The sequence below is a fragment of the Macaca nemestrina genome, chromosome 10 (genome assembly GCF_043159975.1).
Source record: "Macaca nemestrina isolate mMacNem1 chromosome 10, mMacNem.hap1, whole genome shotgun sequence".
NCBI lineage: Eukaryota > Metazoa > Chordata > Mammalia > Primates > Cercopithecidae > Macaca > Macaca nemestrina.
In genome coordinates, this window is record NC_092134.1 from 65,454,889 (window position 1) to 65,476,448 (window position 21,560).

General features: G+C 38.9%; 1 long non-coding RNA gene across 1 annotated transcript in view; it reads right to left on the minus strand.

The window, feature by feature from the left end:
* LOC105473419 (uncharacterized) overlaps positions 1–6,708 on the minus strand; it is a 29,391-nt gene extending 22,683 nt beyond the window's left edge. Inside the window, exons 1-2 of the long non-coding RNA XR_011609048.1 lie at positions 6,534–6,708; positions 2,271–2,403 (exon numbers count right to left, since the gene is read on the minus strand). This is a non-coding gene — a long non-coding RNA (uncharacterized lncRNA). The remainder of the gene's footprint in view (positions 1–2,270; positions 2,404–6,533) is intronic.
* Positions 6,709–21,560: the final 14,852 nt, after the last annotated feature.

The window sequence follows — 21,560 nt, forward strand, 5'->3', positions numbered from 1 at the left end:
AAAACAATCCAAATTGTTTCACAGGAATCCTCTTCTATTTTCTTTTCTCTTAGAGCCTGTAGAGGTACACAATTTGTTTACTCTCTTATATTCAGATATGTACATTGTTTCCAATATTTTGTAGTAACAACAATGTCACAATTAATAACCCTGTGCAAATTTATTTTTGCCTTATGGGAGGTGTATCTTCTGGGTAAATTCCTAGAAGTGGAATTGCTGAATTAAAAAATAAGTGTATATGTAGTTTCTTAGGCATTACCAAATTTCACTCTGAAAGGCTTGTACCACTTGACATTCTCACCAGCAATGTGTGAGATTATCTCTTTCCCTACAGATGATTGCCATGTTTTTAATTTTTTGCTAATCTGATAGGTGGAAAATAATATTCCTATAAAGTTTTAATTTGTATTTCACTAGTTATGAATGATATTAAACATTTTTTGCTATCTTACAAGGTTTTTTAATATATCTTTTTGTGAATTGTCTACTCTTGTTTCTTTACCTAGTTCAATGTTTTTTTTAAATCCCTTTTCTTTCAATTTTAGAAGTTTTTAATATATTAGCAGTTTATGTGCTTTATTATAGAAAGATTAATGTTGCAAGCATTTTTTAAAAGTTTGTTTGTTGTTTGACTTTGTTTATGGTGTTTTTGTCATGCATAAAAATTTTTATTTTTATTTGGCCACTTGTCAATCTTTTTTTTTTAATTGCCTCTGGATTTTGAGTCATGGTTAGAAAATCTTTCCCTATACCAATGTTAAATAGAAATATTCACCTATGTTTTCTTCCAGTATGTTTAAAAAATTTTTTTTGTTTTACATTTATATTTATTATATCTCTTTTTCATTGGGTCTTTATGCTTATATATGGTGCGAGATACAGATCTAAACTTATTTCATTCCCAATAGCTATCCAGTTGTCCCAGAACCATCTATTAAAATTTGCTTGCCCCAGTAATTTTGTGATGTCACTTATCATATACTAAATTTCCATATGTACTTGAGTTGATTTCTAGGCTTTCTAATTTATTCTCTCAGTTTATTTTTCTAGTGATGCACCTACATACAACAATCTTAATTATGAAGACTTTATAGTATGTTTTAATGTGTGATAGGGCTAGTTCTTCCTCCTAGTTTTTCTTTTTAAGTGTTTTCTTGGCTCTTCTTCAGTGTTTTTATATCTTTCACAAATGCTTTCCTCATACAGTTTTTGCACATTTCCTTTTACGTTTATTTAAAAGTGTTTCATGTTCTTTGTTGTTATAAATGAGGATTTTTCTGTTATAACATCTAAATAAACATTGTTTATGTATATAAAATAATAAGTTATCTATGTAATGTTTTTATCCTGCAATTTTATATTATAATAACTTATCTTATTGTTTTAGCTAATGCCTTTTCTTAACTTGAACCAGAAATTATTTTTATTGTGTTAAACCTCTGAGATTTGATTTATTTGTTATAGCAGTTAGCCGAGTCTGACAAATAAAAGATAGAAATAATTTTATTACCATCTTAAAGTAAAGATATTAAGACCAGAAATATTGACAAGTTTGCCTCAGGTCGCAGAATGAGCAATGGGCAACACTAGTTTTTAAATCAATATCCTATGTTATTAACCACTGCATATTACCCTCTCCTCAAGGTGTGAGTTCCTGAGCTTTTCTGTTAGCTTCCATTTGAAAGAGAGAAACCAAAGGTTCATTCTCCATCCTTCTTTGTTTACTTGCAGTTCTGTTATTCATTGTAGAGAAATGAGTGGGAGCAAAAGGGAAACTGCTAGATGAATAATAGCATTGGAGGGGACCCACAGCTACTTAGATTTAAGAGGGTGTGAACTCATTGTACTTTATAGACATAGAAAACTATACAAGATTTTACAGTTATAAAAATTACAAAATCTCAGCTCTGATTCACCATTCAATTTGCTCTCACTATACAACAAGTGTGACCTTTTAAGAATGAAAATAGTTAGATAGCATTCTCCTTGTTTAAATCTTTCAATGGATTCCCATTTGTATCAGAGTAAAGACAAAACTCACTCACATGACCTCTGCTTTACTATCCAGGCTCAGCTCCATGCCTTGTACTAATTGTTATCATACAGTATTTTGATCACTTATTTACTGCTCTGTCTTGTAAACTCTTGAGGACAGAGACTCATTTAATTTTGGATTCCAGATTCTGGTACCATGCCTAACGCATAGTAGGCATTAAATATACGTTTGTTGAGTGAGTGAAGGAGTGAATGAATAAATATTGTTTTCCTACCTTTTTTGATTTTGCGGAATATGCTTATCTCTTCTTTAGAATATTTTCTTCTTCCCTGCATGAGGAATGAGCTTTCTGTATCCTTAAGATCGCCACCATCGTGAGCTGTGAGCTGTCATGAACTTTTCAAACTCTGAAGAGAAACATCAAATGAATGATCTGAGATTCTTTTTTTAAAGAAAATAATCAACTGATATATTTTTTCCTACCACTTATATTTTCTACTCTTTATGGAAATGATTTTGCATTTGTTGTGATAAATAATCCTCAGTCTTTTATAAAATGCAACCTGAAAGTTTTATTTGAATATCTCACCCTGCCATTTCTTTTCTTTGTTTTCTTTTTTGGAGATGGAGTCTCGCTCTGTCGCCCAGGCTGGAGTGCAGTGGCGCCACCTCGGCTCACTGCAAGCTCCGCCTCCCGCGTTCAAGCGATTCTCCTGACTCAGCCTCCCGAGTAGCTGGGACTACAGATGTGCACCACCACGCCCAAATAGGTTTTGTATTTTTACTAGAGACGGGGTTTCACCATGTTGACCAAGATGGTCTCGATTTCTTGACCTCGTGATCCACCCACCTCGGCCTCCCAAAGTGCTGGGATGACAGGCGTGAGCCAGCACTCGGCCCATTCTGCCATTTCTAAAAGGCACTTTCTCTCAAAAGTCTGGTCCAACCCTGGCAATCAATATTTTATAAGTATCATACGTAGTCTCTAAACTAGTTTTCTTGACATTTGATAGTAATAAAAGTAATTGTTTCTTGAGCTTCATCTGTGTATTAGACCCTCTTGTAAGCATATTATATGTAATTTACTTTATGAAACAGATATTAGTTTCACCACTTTATAGATGAGGAAACTGAGACATAAAGATGTTAGGTAACTTGCCTAAGTTTCTTTCAACCCAGCCAATAATAAAATGAACTGAGATTGGAATTCAGGGGAGCCAATTCCAGAGTTCATACTTTAAATCTGTAGTAGATCACTTTCATCACTTATGATGCTTCATTTTACTGTACCTCCTAGAACATGTAATGTTGTTTGTCTGCTTCATGTACATCTATTTCATCATCCAGATAAGATCCTAAGATGTTCTCTTTGGAGGAGTGTCTTATTTCTTCAGCCTTACAATGTTTCGAATAGTGCCAGACGTATTGTGTGGCCACTTCATACATACTTGCTAAATTGCTTTGAAAACTGTATTTAAATTCTCCCCCTAGTTTTAGGTAATTGTATATAGGGGTTTTACCAAGTTAGGATAAAGCACTATATCTTAAAATCTCCAAATTTGTTTACTCAAGAAATAAATGTATGATTGTGATAATAATAGATGTAATAGGAGCTCAGAAGGGGTAGGAGATCCCCACAGCATCATCCACCTACTGTCCTTCCTTGCTGTGCTTCCCTGTGGATATAACGATGCATTGATGGATACAAATGAAACTGGGTGCTCTGTGACTTACTGATTTTCACAAACACTGGTTAATAAAGCATTCATTTAACTCATTCTCTGTTATAGCTCCCTCTACTGAGGGCCATGGCTCTTCTCTGAAGGAGGGGTGGGAAGCTTGTTGTCGCTGTATGAAGGTACAACTGAGTTCTTCTTTAGCCCAAGGATAACCCCAATTCAACCTGTGTACAACAACTCTCCTGTGATGATGACTGCCTTCCTCTACTGACGTGCCTCCCAAGGCTTGGAAGGTTAAATTATTCTCCCATGCCACAGTGAGTGGGGTTTTGGGGGGAACATGGTGGTACTAACCATCAACCTTAAGAAAATAATAACTTGTTATTACTGAGACCCTCTGCCCTTTATGCAAATAAACCCCAACAGGCTACCATTTAGATATGCTTATACATGTCTATATTTACTAAACGTACGTTTAAAAAATATATGTGGAAAGTTACAATTCTGTTATTTTCCCAAACCTGTGTTCAACTCAGAAAGAGTTTGCAAAAAGAAAAATAAAAGGAAAGTCAAAAGAAAAATAACGACTATATTAAATTTCTTTATCAAGCCTCCATACTATAAGACTGTGTCTTCTTAGAACTTTGTTACATTATGTTTTTTATTAATAAATGCCTTTTGTTCTAATCATTTTAGGTTATAAAAATAAGATATGCTCATGGCAGAACTATTGGAAAATCAGAAATATGTTTTGAAGTGTTTAATAATTCATGGTCTCTTCACTGGAAGATATTCACTGTTAATATTTTGGTATATTCCCTTTATCTAGATAGATTGATGATAAATAGATTGAAAGATAGAGATGGAACTGTTTTTGATATGCCCATATACATATAGTTTATTTCCACAGATTGAGCCTTATCTCATGAACATTTTTCTGATCACTTAAGATTCCTCAATGACCTTTTAGAAATGGTTTGGGATGTATATTTTATAACTATATAGTGTTCTATTTAATGATCTGACAGTGTTAGATATTTTGATGCTTTCACTGAGATGAATGCCAGATTGCTCTTCTAAATCCTGTCTGAGTGAAAGAAGAAAGTACATCATGAACTGCATAAAAAACAGAGAGTGATTTTCTAAAGAAACGGAGGAACTTTAATCTGCCCGTTGAAATTCAGAAATTAAAAAGTAAAGAAAAAGAAATTCTTTTCTGTAAAAAGCCCCAGAACCTTGATGCTTATCAGAGCTTTATCAGAGTGATTCAAGCCTAATGGGGACCTGTTTGTGTCTGAAATTCCTCACCACTGCACAAGGACTGGAAAGTGACAAGAGGACATATTTGTCAGATTTTCAGCTACTTCAGTTTCTTAAGTCAAGCTGCAAATATCACAAATATAATTTTGCATGCCGTATTTTGGCTGTTCAAGGTGGTTATCAACTGGTGGGAGGACCAAAGGGAAAGAAAATTGGATACGAAATCAAGGGATGTTTTCTGAACCTTAGAGTTGGCACAGTTATATTATTTCTACTTTTGGAAACAATTTACCTTTCTTTATTACTGTGCAAAGTCAACACCTGCTTTGAGTTATATTTACTCAAAGAAAAACAGTGTCTAGTTTGGTAACCAAAATACCATAAACTGAAAGGAAGTAGATTAGTCCTAAAAGAAACTAGACTGGGGTATGTAGCATGAGAAATAAAGATTTCACTTTAGTATTCTGTACAATGGGGCATAAAAGGCTTTTATGGCATGTAAATGAACATTAAAACAGTATACCTATCAAATTGAAAAGGATTAAAATGTTGCATGTGGGCAAGGATATAGAGAATTGGAAGTCCTCACTGTTAGAAAAGCACAGAGCAGTTATGTAGTCTCTTCTAAAACCAACAGTAAATGTGTCCTCCAGTGGCTCCTAGGGAAGCTTTGACCTATGTGGAGGAAACACTCGTGAGGGCAATGTTGCAACATTATTGGAGAAAGAAAGATCTTTTAAACAACCCAAGATGCCACTAACAAGACAACAGATTGATAAATTTTGGAATAATGATACAATGGAATTCTATGTAGCAGTGAAAATAATGTGTATCAGCATGGATAAACCTCAAAAATTCAATGGTGAATTACCAAAGCAAGATATTAAAAGATATGCAAAGTATGATACCATTCATATAACATCTAGGAACACAAAACAATACTCAGTATTATTTGTAGATGTCTAGGTAGCATAAATACAGAAACATCACGGGAAGATAAACATCAAATTCAAAACGTGTTTGCTCCTGGATACAGAGACAGAGAGAAAGAGAAAGAGAGAGGAAGAGAACTGGCTTGAAAGGTAGTACATAATTAGCGTCAACTTTAACCTTTCATTCCTTGTGAAAAATCTGAAATAACTATGAGAAAATATGAGCAATAACATGTAACAAAGCTGGATGACAAGCACATGGACACTTATTCTTTCATTCTAGATAATTCTCTCTATCCTTGAGCTATTTCATTTAAAACAAACTTTTCAAGGTCACAGAGCTCAGAGGTGGCAGAATTTGCCTAGTTTTCTTTTAGGAAGTCTTGTTGTTTGAACCTATTTAAGGGCCTTCCAGCTATTTAAAAGAGAGGAGTCATGTGAGGGCATAGTTGCAGTACAAAGTACTGACTGAGACCTCCCTGGTGCGGAGCAGCCAAAGAGCCTTGGCGAAAGTTTTGGGTTTAACATGGCCCATCTTGCTGGCTTTCCTTTGAAGATGCTATACCCATTGGATCAGCAGTCTCAGCTACTAAAACTTTCCCACAAGTGATCTTATTATCCTCTTTCATTAAGGTGGCAAAGAAGAAGATTTTCTCTAGCACTTACATGTGCATCGGGGGTCTGTTTGGATCTAGCCACAGTCGAGCATCCCCTGGTCTCCTGAGTGTGCCCTGTGAACTGCTCCCCCTTATCTCTACCTTCTTAGGTTCCACCCATTCTCTAGAGCCAGCCACACCTCTCAGCCCCACGGAGGCTTTCCCAGATGCTCCAACCCTATGCAGTCGCTTCCTTATAGCAGCTTACCTGCCATTTAGTATGTGCTGTCTTTTATTTCAGTTCTTCTTAAAACCCAAGAATCAATACACTTTAAAACTAGGAGCGGTTTTACAGAACACATAGTCCAATTTCCTCTTTTTGCTAATGAGAAAATGGAAACCTAGAGATACTTTGTAAATAATAGAACCAAGACTAGACTCTACCCCTCCTTTGCCAGTATCTGGTATCATTTCACTGTGACATGTGTGTGTCCTGAGGGGATATCAGGTTCTTTCTGGACAGCAACTTGTTTGAATCTATAGCATGTGCATAATGGATCTTCAATAGCTATATGCACATGGTGACATGGTGCTTCACCAAAACACACGGGACAGGTGGAAGAGAAATAGTTTCTTGTGTAGAACAGAATTTAAAGTTTTTAAAAAATTATTAGTGTAGCGGTGGCTCGTGTCTGTAATCCCAGCACTTTGGGAGGCCGAGGCAGCAGATCATGAGGTCAGGAGTTTGAGACCAGCTTGGCCAACATAGTGAAACCCCGTCTCTACTAAAATTACAAAAAAATGAGCTGGGCGTGGTGACGGGCGCCTGTAATCCCAGCTACTTGGGAGTCTGAGGCAGGAGAATCGCTTGAAGCCGGGAGGTGGAGGTTGCAGTGAGCCGAGATCGCGCCACTGCACTCCAGCCCTGGCAACGGTGTGAGACTCTGTCTCAAAAAAAAAAAAAAAAAAGTATTAATGTATTTCAAACCCTTAGGTATATAAAGTTTCCTTTAAAAAAGGATTATAGGCCGGGCACGGTGGCTCAAGCCTGTAATCCCAGCACTTTGGGAGGCCGAGACGGGCGGATCAGGAGGTCAGGAGATCGAGACCATCCTGGCTAACACGATGAAACCCCGTCTCTACTAAAAAATACAAAAAACTAGCCGGGCGAGGTGGCGGGCGCCTGTAGTCCCAGCTACTCGGGAGGCTGAGGCAGGAGAATGGCGGGAACCCGGGAGGCGGAGCTTGCAGTGAGCTGAGATCCGGCCACAGCACTCCAGCCTGGGCGACAGAGCGAGACTCTGTCTCAAAAAAAAAAAAAAAAAAAAAAAAAAAAGAAAAGAAAAAGGATTATAAAACTTCTATTGGTCATATAAGATGTTCAGGTGTTTCTATTTTTGTTACTACAAGCAAAACAAAGTTAATTGCTCTTTGTTCCCTTAATTCCCTGCTAAGGGTAAGCTCAGGGAGGATTTATATGGACCAGTTCTGACCATTGTAGGTTAAAGACATTTCTTTGAATTTCAGCAGAGAAACATTCTCCCATGCAGCCCTTTTACCAGTTAAGTTGAAGAAACTTAACTTTGTAGATACTGTTTTCAATTTCATTTCAGAAAAAAAGAACATTAAGAAGTCAATTTAATAAGCAAAATTATTTACATGATTTAACTTAATTTGGCAAGACGGATGGGAAAATATAGAAGAAAACAAAAGCAAATGTAAGAATACATACTTGGAACTGAACCAGTACTGTTAGCAGTAATTATGCAATTAGCAGTTATAATTACATTTTTAAAATCACCCTAAATTATCCAAGACCTATGATATGTGACATGGCACTTATCACCTTGAACAACTTCTCTGAATTCATTTTAAAACAGTACAGCACCCGTAGCATTTTCTTCCCAACTCATCCACCTGTGACCATGTTAAGAAGAAATTCCCTAGAATAGTTCAATCAAAGCTTACTGTGAACACACAACTTAATCAGTGTTCTACATGTTCATTTCAAGGTTATTCTGAGATCTCAGGAAGGGTTTGTGAGCTTCCTCAAATGCAAGAAGTCTCAGAGGAATTCATCCCCCTGAGCTCAGTGGAGACATTCCAGCCATGCGGGTCTCCTTCCTCCTCTCCACCCCAGCTTTCCTCCTTCTTCTTCCTCCCTCACAGCAGAGATATGACAAACACCACCCGCTTACAGTCGGTTCTCCTAATTCCACCCACAGGAGCTAAAAACCTAAAGAAAACACAATTTATTTGTTTTAAAATGTAATTTACAGACAGCAGTTTCATGAAAAATGTTCTCCCCCTCGTTGTGCTAGTTCACTGTATCTTTTTCTTCCAGACTTACTCCTTCCCGAATGACTACAGTTTTTGCTGGCATTTCTCTGAAAGTATACTTGAGATCTCTTTAAGAGTCAGAAAAGCTACCTGAAATTGCAGGCAGCTTCCTGTTGCGCTCACGTTTTGCAGAATCCTCCACGCTTGGTGTGCAGAAGGTGGGCAAGGTGTTTGAAAAAACAGGAAGCACCTGTGAATGTGTGACTTTATTTCTGGAAGCAGAAGGCTCCCTCTGAGATGGCTCTAGATGCTTCCTGCTGTTTCACCTATGAGCATTTAGCAAGGCCTTTCAGTACTTTGGGGGCTATGAACAGGCTTCCAAATGGCAGGATTATTTGGAAAATCTGGGACATGGTGGAAATTCATAGCTTTTCTATTTTTTTTCATGCAACTTTCTTTTTTTTGTTGGGGGATGTTGGTTGATATGCATGTAAATGAAGGTAGACTTTTAATTGCAATGGGGAAGTTAAAACCAAATGAGAATTAGAGATGCGTGTAGCTTTATGGGTGGTTGCTTTCGTAAGAACATGTTTGTACTCATTGATTCCTTTACTCAGTAAACAGTATTGAGTGCAAGGCACTGAGATACTCCCTAGGAATCCACCGGGGACAAAACAGTGGTTGTGTGAAGTTTCATTCCCCTGTTTCAGTCCCAAAATCACCTACAAGAAAATGTTGTATTTCAAATTTGCATTTTTATATTTGCATGTGTCTGTATGATTTAGAGATGTGTTTAATTGAAATGCCACTGAAATAAGTCCCCTCCTCTGTATGAGGTACTCTAAATGACTGTTAGTGGCTGGCTATTCCAGCTTGGGCAGCCCCTGCCTGCCTTTTCAGGTCATGCATTTGGTGACATTAGTGGCTAATTAGGTTAATCCTGTTCCTTGACTGGAGAGACCACAGCTAGCTGCTATCCTGCAAATATACTCTTGGCTGTAGATCAACTGGACTGCAGCATGTGTCTGGATTATTAAAGACCTATTACCCGTCTTTGAGGAAAAAGTTTCAACAGCTTCTGTTCTAGTTTTTCAGTAGCTTTATTTTCATATCTGAGCAAAATCTGGCACAGAGTAAAGAATACAGCTCCTTCCCTCTTTTATATGTGTGTGGCCTCAACAAGTCACGTCACGGCCAGTTTGAAAATCTCCAAGTAAACAGTTCTGATTTGTTGGTAGGCTACGCTGGAGAAAATGCAGAGGGGCTGGGGAGAAAGAAGACTGGGTCTAAAGTTTAGCTCTGCCACTTACTAGCTGTGTGAACTTGGGCAAGTCATTTAGCCTTTCTCCAAGACCACCTTTTTTCATGTGAATGGAAATAATTCTCATACTTACCCAAGCAAGTCTCATGAGAATAAATTATATGAAGTATATAGAACATTATATAATATATATCCCCAGGTTCTAGAGATGGATTAACGTTTGAGCCAAGAGGTATGGGATTGATCTTGGAAAGGTCACCCTGGCCCTCTGTGCCCAAGACACCTCTAGCATAAAGACTGAACATGTCCTGTATTGGGCTCCTACACATTTACTGAGCACCCATATATGGGAGTCACCGAGCCAGAGACTATTGACACAGACAGAAGTGTCGGGTTCCTGTCCTCAACACAAATAAGGTTCCTCTATCTTATATCCGTTATTGGAAAAGGGAAGGGAAGATTTTCTAAGGTTAGAATGAAATTCTAAAGTAATTAATTGACTGCCAATCATTGTTAAAGGGCACTTTCCATGTTGTGTTATCAAGAGCACTGGCAGGCACGGGCAGACCAAGGGCCTTGAGTGGCTCTTCCACTTATTACGTGGGTGACTTTGGGCAAGATACTTTGTTTTGCTAAATCTGTGTTTTTTGCAAAATGTGGACAATAGGAGCATGTTCCTGACAGGGTGCTTGAGAAAATTAATTGAATTAATAGGAGAGAAAGAGAGAGAGAGAGAGAGAGAGAGAGAGAGATTTTCTGTCTCCAACATATGCAAATTCTGTTTGCATATGTTGAAACATTAGTCTATTTTCCCACTGCTATAAACACCCAAGACTGGGTAATTTAAAAGGAAAGAGGTTTAATTGACTCACAGTTCCACATGGCTGGGTAAATCTACAATCATGGTGGAAGGAGAAGGGGAAGCAAGCACCTTCTTCACAAGGCAGCAGGAAAGAGAAAGAGTGAAGGGGGAAGAGTCCCTTAGAAAGCCATCAGATCTTGTGAGAACTCACTCACTATCAGGAGAGCAGCATGGGGAAACCGCCTCTATGATCCAATCATCTCCCACTAAGTCCCTCCCCCAACATGTGTCAGTCACTATATTAGGCACTGGAGATACAAAGACAAAAGAAAATTCTGGACTTCAGTTGAATTAGAAAGGAAAGCACAAATAAGCAAATTGATTAGTACATGATGAATGTTATAAGGAAAGCCTGGAAAAGGTCTCAAGAACAAGAGGAGAAATTTTACTATTCTACCTGGATGAGGTAAAGTGTTAAGAATTTATGATTAAAGGTGTTCCTAAAGGTGGACCTCAGAGGCCAAAAAAAAAAAAAAAAAAAAAAAAAAGGGGGTAATCAAGCTGTCCTCTTATTTCTTATCCCATAGGAAACACTGACCAAACAGGAGGGATTTCAGTACATCATTTCCTAATCAATGACATCTGGGATTTTCTCAAGTTGTGTAAAAGCAGCAGTAACTCAACAACAGACAAGTGGTTGAGATGAAACAGGCATGCTTGGGGTTGGACAACCTGGTGCTTTATAAACTATGAGTCAAACTATGTTTCTAATTTCTCTTGGTTTCAGGTTTCTCACATATAAAGTGGAGATAGTGGTGCCAGCCTTTCAGGTTATTGTGGGATATGAGATAATATGCCTGACACACAGTAGGCACCCAGTATGTGTTAATGAATATTTCATCTGTAAGATAAAAGTTGTCCTGTCAGAGAATATAAAAGAGTTTTTAAAATTTGAGTTTGATTAGGTTTTTAAAATTTGTTTTGCTTGTAAAGACAAATCTTTCACCAATGCATGTGATTTCACCTCCTCTTATCTCCTCTGGACTGTACTATGCAAACATTTCCTTTATTTTATTTTTGACCAGGCTTATGACTAGTATGTACTAGCACAGTGATCCTGCCTTGACTTCCCCTCCACCATCTCATTCCCTTCACACTTCAAAATTAGTTGGGGGTTATTAGGGGCTGAATTGTGTCCCACCTCCTGCCCTGCAAATTTATATGCTAAAGTCTGTGTTGGTCAGGGTTCTCCAGAGAAACAGAAACAATAAGATATAGATTAAAATATAGATATATAAAAACAGCTTTATTATGAGGGCTTGGCTTGTGTGATTATGAAGGATAAGAAATCCCACCATCTGCCATCTGCAAGCTGGAGGCCCAGAAAGCTAATGGTATAGTTCCAGTTCAAGCCCACAGCCCGTAGAACCAGGACAGCCAATGGTGTAAGTCCCAATCTGAGTTTGAAGGCCCGAAAACTAGGAGAACTGATGTCCAAGGGCAGAAGATGGACGTCCCAGCTCAGGAAGAGACAGTGAATTCACTCTTCCTTTGCCTTTTTGTCCCACTTGGGCCCTCAGTGGATTGGATGCCCAACCACACTGGGGAGAGTGGTTCTTCTTTGCTCAGTTTATGAATTCAAATGTTAATCTCTTCCAAGAATACCATCATGAACACAACCAGAAATAAATCTTCCAGCTATCTGGGCATCCCTTAGCTCAGCCAAGTTGACACAAAAAATTAGCCAGCACAAGTTTTTAACACTCGTGCCTCTGAATGTGACCTTATTTGGAAATAGGATCATTGGCTATGTAATTATATTAAGGTCATACTGGAGTATGGAGGACTCCTAATCTAATATGACTGATGTCCTTACATAAAGGGGTAATGAGGATGCAGACACACATGCAGGAAGAATTCCATGGAAAGATAAAGGCAGTGACTGGAGCGATGTGTCCATAAGCCAAAGAATGTCAAGCTGGGCCAGGCCAAGGTAGCTCATGGCCTGTAATCCCAGCACTTTGGGAGGCTGAGGCAGGAGGATTGCTTCAGCCCATGAGTTAAAAACCCGTAAAAGGAATATAGTGAGATATAATCTGTACAAAAAAATTTAAAAATCAGCCAAGCATGGTGGTGCACACCTGTAGTTCCAGCTACTCAGGAGGCTGACGTGGGAGGATCGCTTGAGCCCAGAAGGCAGGAGTTGCAGTGAACTAAGATCATGCCACTGCACTCCTCCCTGGGTGACAGAGAGAGATCCTGTCTCAAAAGAAAAGAAAAAAAAAAAGAATGACAAGATGGTCAGCAAATCATCAGAAGCTAGGAGCAAGGCATGGAACAGATTCTTACAGTCCTTAGAAGGAATGGAACCTGTTGACACTTTGATTTCAGATATCTGGATTCCAGAACTGTGAGAGGGTACATTTCTGTTGTTTGTGCCACCAAGTTTGTGGTACTTAGTGATGGCAGCCCTAGCAACTAATACAGGGCTCCAACAGAAGCTGGACGCATGGGGATCAGGGTCTTGAAAGACTAGTAATACTCCAGGTATTGAGTTAGATCAATTAGGGGACCCAATTCTCCATCCCTCCCTATATCCATATTTTTTGCCACGTAACTGTGCCACTCCTCCAACTCGAGGTAGTAACTTTCTCTGCCCCTTGACTTAGTGACTTGCTTTGGACCATGAAATGTGAGCAGACATGACATGGCATTGGTCCTGAGCCTAGTGATAAAGGCAGTGATTGGAGTGATGTATCTACAAGCCAAAGAATGCCAAGCTGGGCCAGGCCATGGTAGCTCATTCCTGTAATCCCAACACTTTGGGAGGCCAAGGCAGGAAGATTGCTTGAGCCCATGAGTTCAAGACCAACAAAGGCAAGATAGTGAGGCATTGTCTCTACAAAACAATTTAAATATTAGCCAAGTATGGTGGCACATGCCACCTTGAGAGGCCTTGTTTGTTCCTACTTTTCCTATTTCCATAGTCAACAGAAGACAGTGCTCCATTTTGTCTATTGGTCTCAGGAAAAGCATGAGGATCTCCTGGAGAGGAGTCACCTCAGCAAAGGTGTCGCCATTAACTCTCAAGTTTATGAAAAATAAATACTTACTTTTAAAAACCATTGAGATTTTGAGGTTTGTAATGCAACAATCATTGACTAATTCAGCGACTTTCATTTTCTTATTTTCTTCTAGTCTAGTTTTGCCTATTGAATATTATATTTTATTATTAATTTTATTTCATGTTTACCAAGAAGGCATTACAAAGTATTAATTATTAAAAGAGGGCATTGTGTCAGATAGAGATAAGAACTAATGTACTGAATGATCTCTTAGAGTTTCTGCAATATCTATATATCTTGGGCTCTTAAATGTTGAATGTAATAAGAGCTTTAGTATCTTAAATTTTCAGTACAGAAAGAAAGTTGGTTATTTAAAACTTTTTGTAAAATACCCAAATGTGAACTCAATTGTGTTATTTAACTTTCCTAAACCTCAGTTTCCTCATTTATAACATGAAAATAATAATATTGACTTATAAGGATTCCTGTGGGTATAAAATTTATTATCATGTTAAGTGAGAATGACAGTAGATAAGCTGGGTTCGGTTTTCAAAGATGTCTTCAGGCTGTAATGGCAAGAAAGCTAACGAGATCGGTGGTGGAGATAGAGTTATGTGTCTCCCATAGCATTTCCTCTTTCTGGAAATTCATGGAAATCTACTGTTTTAGCTAATGAAATATGTAAGCCACTCCCCGAACTGGCCTTTAAAATCAGAGCGACCCTCCAGTCCTCACTTCCACAGCTCCAAGTGACCCTTGGAGCCATGGGGACCTACTGGCTTGGCTATGAGATGGAGAATGGTCTTCAGACTCTCATCCAACTGTGGGGTGAGCCAATAAACTTTTACTATGGTTGAGTTTTGGGGGTTTGTTTGTTGGGGCAATATTTTAGTCCCTTTGTATTGCTATAAAGGAATACCTGAGGCTGGGTAACTTATAAAGAAAAGAGGTTTGTTTGGCTCACAGTTCTGCAGGTTGTACAAGAGGCATGGTACCAGCATCTGCTTTCTGGTGAGGGTTTCAGGCTGCTTCCACTTATGGCAGAAGGTGAAGGGGAGCCAGAGTGTGCAGAGGTCACATGGTGAGAGAACAAGAGAGAGGTGGAAGGTGTCAGGCTCTTTTTAAAAACCAGCTCTCGGAGAACTCTCTCGGGAACTAATAGAACAAGAACTCACTCATTAACAGGAGGAAGGCACAAAGCCATTCAGGAGAGATCTGTCCCCATGGCCCAAACACCTCTCATTAGGCCCCACCTCCAACATTAGAGATCGAATTTCAACATGAGGCTTGAAGAGTCAAATATCCAAACTATAGCAGGCAACACACATGGCTTTCTCTAACCAGTACAAGATCTTAGACCACAATCACGGAAGACAGTCTCTGGTGAAGGGAAATGGTAACTCCCTTCTACACTAAGCATTTAGATTGCTGGTTTGCTTCTAAGCTCCACACTTTAAGAGAGACAATTTTGTTGAAGAAGAAAAAAAACAGTATGATGAAGGAAGGAAAGATCTGCAAATCGTGATATTATCAGAAAACATTGAAAACTATAACACTCCACAAATATCCTGGAGAAAAGAATATTTGTAGAGCATTATAGTTGTCTTTAAATGGTTGAAGTTTGGGGCAGAAATTTTTTTCTATCTGGTTGCAGGCGTCAGCATTTAAGGAAATGAGCTAAATAGAGTAGGATTGATTTTGGTTTGACATACAGGGGAAATTCCATTCTCTCTCTGAAAATGGCAAGGACTACTTCTTGAGAGAATATGTACCTTATTACAGGATGTGCCAAAGTAATATCTTGAGAGCCACTTATAAGGGGTGTTGTAAGAGGAATTTATATATTAGATAAAAGGTTGAATTATGTGGCTTTTAAGTTTCCTTCAGCCTCAAAGAGTATGTTCCTAAGAACTATCACCTTGGATATTTCAGTTTTTAAAATTATACTTTTGAGTACTTCAATTTGTTTAAATCAAGGCACGCTTGTAATACAGGGCAATACGCATATACACTTGCTCACAGCAGGATCAATTTGGATTCAGGCTGACACTGTGCTCCTCTTCTGCAATCTAATTCAAATATAGACAGCGGTGAACTGACAATAGAGCAGCATGTGGAGTTTTAGCTCCTCTTGGGGAATGGAGGACGTGCAACCAAACAGGTGGCTTCAATTAGGAGAGCAGCTGCTGCCAGGAAAAACCAGAGGGAAATCATCAAACCACCAAGGAAGCAACGACAGGTAGATGGGGTCAGTCCTGGGATCCCCTGGAGCATCGCCAGAGAACACGGCCCGACTAGGCCAGCACAGCCAAGATTAATTGAAAAGAAAGGCAGTAAAGCGTTGAGTTCTATAGGTATATCTGTTGGTGATAAAGCTGACTTCCCTTTCAAAGCTGCAATGCAAAGTTTAAAAAAGGAGAAAAGAAAAATAGAGAGCATGAGACTGTTATTTAATGAGATGACAACAGAGATGTGCTTAGACTGCTATTTAATGAGATGACAACAGAGATGTGCTTGAGATAATGACTTCCAAATTGTGAATGAGTCTGTAAAACCCTGAGCGCAGCCCATCTGACTATGCTTAGAGTGTTCTCCGTGTACTTTGGAGCTTTCCTGCCCCCATGCCTGCTCGAATACAAGGCTGATTCATTTGTTTGAGTTATCCTTGAATACCCCCTTGCTATCTTTTCAGAGTGCAACAACAAAGGGCATGTTCTCTAAAAGCAAGGCCAGGAACAAACCCTTTTAAAAGCATTGAGAGTTAATTTTAATGGGAATGGAATGGTCAAGGAGAAAGACAAATGGGAACATATGTTTGTCTGGCAGCTGCTTTAATTTATTTCCTACTAATGCAATCCCCTTCAAAGTCTCTGATCCTAGAAACATTTCCAAGAATCATTTTTAATTGGGGCAGATTCTACACAACCAAAGCGTATGAGAAGGTGATACTTAGGGGCGAATTCAGGCAGCTCTCCCTGTCTCCTCTGAAGAACAAGAATTCAATAATCAAGAAGCCATGACTTGGCAAAAATAGTAGTCTAGATAAGTATCTTCTGTATTATTTTGATTAATATTTTAAAATATCTGTGGAACCTGTGAGTAAAAGGCCTAGTCATTGTCCAAGTCAGATGACTCCTGACTTACTCGGAGCTGTGATTAAACTCCCTGCTGCTGCAGTGGCGACTTGGGAAAGCTCTGCCACTGCTTGGTTAGCATCACCACAAAACCACCATGATCACTCTCATGTTCCCAAAAGGTCTCAAAGGCGGTATTCCATTCCTGTCACATTTTTGTTTCATGGAATTCACATATTCAGGAAAATGCCTTTGTAAAACTTGATTGGCAGGCACAGACATTTCAGTTCTGGGGCACAAGAATTTCTGATCACTTGTACTGGGATCAACAGAAGAAGTAGAAAATGAGGACTGATAACAAAAAAATGTAAAAAAGCAAGAAAGTTGTTGAAGAGAATCAGAGTTTTATTGGAAGGTTCAAGAAGACAAAAATGAACTAATGTAAACTAAAAAATAAACTGACTTGTCTATACCTTCTATGAGGGCAGAGGGAACATGAACTTTGATCTATAAGATATAGCCAAAATTAGAGGGACGCCCCTCTCTGCAGACCTTATGCAGCTCACAAATCCTAAAATATTTGCTATCTGAACTTTTACAGAAAAATTTGGTTGATCCTTAATCCAGAAATAACCACCATTATTTTGGTGCCTCTTCTTTCCAATCTCTATTGAGCACTAGTGCAAATGTTTAAGACAACAAAGTCTGTGATACTGCTGTTTATAGTATTTATTGACATATAATATTTGTGCATATTTATAAAAATGTGATATTTTGTTAAATGTATGGAATATATAATGATTAAGTCAGGATACTTAGAATATCCACCACCTTCTTTATCATTTCTATGTGTTGGAAACCTTTCAAGTCTTCTCTTGTAGCTATTTTGAAATTCACCATACATGATTGTTAACTACAATCACCCTACTCTGCTATTGAACGTTAGAACTCATTCCTTCTATCTAACTGTGTTTGTGCCGTTAACCAGCCTCTCTTCTTTCCTCCACCTCCACATACACACTTCCCAACCTCTGGTATCTATCATTCTACTCTCTACCTCCCTGAGATAACCTTTTTTTAGCTACCATATATGAATGAGAACCTATAATATTTGTCTTTCTGTGCCTGGCTTATTTCACTGAACATACTGTCCTGCACTACCATCTATGTTGCTGCAAGTGACATAATTTCATTCTTTTTTATGGCTGAATACTATTCCATCGTATATATAATAGCACATTTTCTTTTCTTTATCCATTCATCTCTTGATGGACAATTTAGTTGATTCCATATCTTTGCTATTCTGTATACTGCTGCAATAAACATAGGGGTGCAGGTGTCTCTTTGATATACTGATTTCCTTTTATTGGGGGTGTGAATAGACAGAAGTGGGATTGCTGGATTGTATGGTGGTTCTATTTTTAGTTCTTTGATAAATCTCTCTGTAATGTTTTCCATGGTGGCTGTACTGGTTTACATTCCAACCAACATTGTTCTATATAGTTTTGTATCTTGTGGTTTTTTTCTACTTTAATATTACATCATGAATATTTTCCCAAGTCATTAAATTAAAAAAAAAATGAAAGTCCATTTACATTTGTACAAGCCAAATGTAAACAACTACCTTTATGGGACAGTGCCCTTAGTAGTTAGTCCTATTTCCCCATGAGTTTAATATTTTAATCTGTTTATCTTTTAAAAATTATTTTTAATTGTGTTAAAATACACATAACAAAATATACCACTTTAGGCATTTTTAAGTGTGCAGTGCAGTGAAGTTAAGTACATTCACATTCACATTGTTGTGCAGTCATCTCCACCTCCACCATTCTTCTCTAGAACTCTTCTTTTTTTCTTTTTTTTTTTCTGTTTAACTTTTATTTTAAGTTCAAGGGTACATGTGCAGAGTTGTTATATAGGTAAACTTGTGTCATGGGGGTTTATTGTACAGATTATTTCGTTACTCAGGTACTAAGCCTAGCACCCATGGTTATGTTTCCTGATCCTCTCCCTCCTCCCATCCTCCACCCTCTGATAGGTCTCAATGTGTGTTGTTTCCTTCTATGTGTCCATGTGTTCTCATCATTTAGCTCCCGCTTATAAATGAGTACATGCAGTATTTGGTTTTCGTTCCTATGTTAGTTTGCTAAGGATAATGACCTCCAGCTCCATCCGTGTAGAACTCTTTATCTTGAAAAAAAAAATGAAACTTTGTACCCATCGAACAATAACTCCCCATTCTACCCTTTCTACTAAAAGCATAATTTTGAATCGTCATTGTATTAGTCCATTCTCATGCTGCTATAAAGAACTGCCCAAGACTGGGTAATTTATAAATGAAAGAAGTTTAATGGACTCAGAGTTCTGCGTTGCTGGGGAGGCCTAAGGTAACTTACAATCATGGCAGAGGGCAAAGGAGAAGTAGGAACCTTCCTCACAAGGCAGCAAGAGGAAGTGCAAAGTGAAGGGGAAGAGCCCCTTATAAACCCATCAGATCTCATGAGAACTCACTCACTATCGTGAGAATAGCATGAGGGAAACCACCTCATAATCCAATTGCCTTCACCTGGTCCCACCCTTGACATGTGGGGATTATGAGGATTACAATTCAAGGTGAGATTTGGGTGGGGTCACAGAGCCAAACTATATCAGTTACATAGTATTTATTTTGGTTTTACATTTCCTGGCTCTTTTCATTTGGTGCTTTTCTATCGATATTAGAAATAAAAGTTATTTTTTGAGTCCTGCTATTTGGAGTAATGAAGGGACAGTAATAAAAGTCTTATAGAAGAACTGTCAAGAGTGGTTATGGTGGCAAGTTTTGAAAATTTATATTTTTACTATGAGATCGTACGTAATGTAACTAAAAGGTGGTTTGAGGTTTGATAGAAAGTTTCAGGATAGTCCGGGAAACGAATTGCATGGAGTGAAGGTGACACCAGGGAGCTTGAGTGTCCCTCTGTCTAGATTAAACCTGTGCTTCACCAACCCCTGTTTCCATACCCAGCACCCAGGCATTGCTATGGATCTGAAAATCCCCACACCACCCCCTCCACACCAGAAAGCAGCCTAGAAGAGGAGGAAGAGAAAGCAAAAGGAGTCAGGGATGACTCCTACTCCGGGACTGCTGACGCTTAGGGATGTGGCCATGGAATCCTCTTGGGAGAAGTGGCCATGCCTGGAGCCTCTCGGAGACTCAGAGAGCTTTATGCAGAGATGTGATGTTGGAGAACTACAGGAACTTTATCTTCCTGGGAATCTCTTTTTGACCTGGGTAGTATCTCCATGTTGGAGCAAGGGGAAGAGCCTTGGACTGTAGAGAGCCAAGTGCAAATAGCAAGAAACTGAAATGGGTGAGAATGGATCAAATGTGTGATCACAGGCCTTTCCTTCTGGTCTCTGGGAAAGAACCAATTGTATGAGATGACCCATTTCATCAGGTGAGCATTGTTTCTATCCAAGTTCCTGGAAGAAGAAAGACTCTACCTTTGAAAATTAAATATTGTCTGAATGAGAGAGCACTTGGCAGAGGCTGAGAACAAAATCGATGATGCCACTCATCGTGCTCATTGTGTTCAGGGTGCCTTTCTCCTCACAGGAGGGCACTGTGGGTTAAAGGAAAGAAATTGTCTACCAGCTGACCATGATATAGAACAGGCCAAACCCTTAGGACTCTGGGATTTTTATGGGGGTAGAGTAACAAGTTATTAGGTACGGATTATGTGGTAGAAATAATGCAGGAAAAAATGACCACATTCTCCACAGAAGGGCAATAATAGTTGTATAGCAAAGGTTGATGAAAAATTGGTCTCATTTTTGAAATTGAAGAAAGAACAGTTATCAGGGTGGAGAGTTCAATTTCAAAGACTAGAACGGCATGTTCTTGAGTAGGATTCACATTTTAACTGTTAGCATAACAATTTGTTACTCTTATTCAGAATGTGTTAGAGATCAAGTGTTTTAACTAATACATTTTAACATTATTTCATAAAAAGAAAGAAAAAGAAAGTTTTGGAATTGTGTAATTCTGATCCCGTGACTTAAAAATTAGGACTAGTTAACCACTCTGTGTCTCAATGTTCTTATCTGAAAACCAAGGGTAATAAAACTGATGGGCGGGAAAGGCCAAGATGACCAAATAGAAACAGCTCCCATCTGCAGCTCCCAACAAGACCAATGCAGAAGGCAGGTGATTTCTGCATTTCTATCTGAGGTGTCCAGTTCATCTCACTGGGACTGGTAGGCACTGGGTGCAACCCATGGAGAACAAGCAGAAGCAAGGTGGGGCATTGCTTTACCCAGGAAGTGCAAGGAGCCAGGGGACCTCCCTCCCCCAGCTAAGGGAAGCAGTGAGGGACTCTGCTACCTGCCCAGAGTACTACTTTTCCTACAGATTCTGGCAATCCATGGATTAGGAGATTCCCTCATGAGCCACCACCACCAGGGCCCTGGATTTAAAGCACAAAACTGGGCAGCTGTTCGGGCATGCACTGAGCTGTAAGAGTTTTTTCATACTCCAGTGGTGCCTGGAACTCCAGTGAGACGGGAGAACTGTCCACTCCTCTGGAAAGGGGGCTGAAGCCAGGGAACCATGTGGTCTCACTCAATGGGTCCC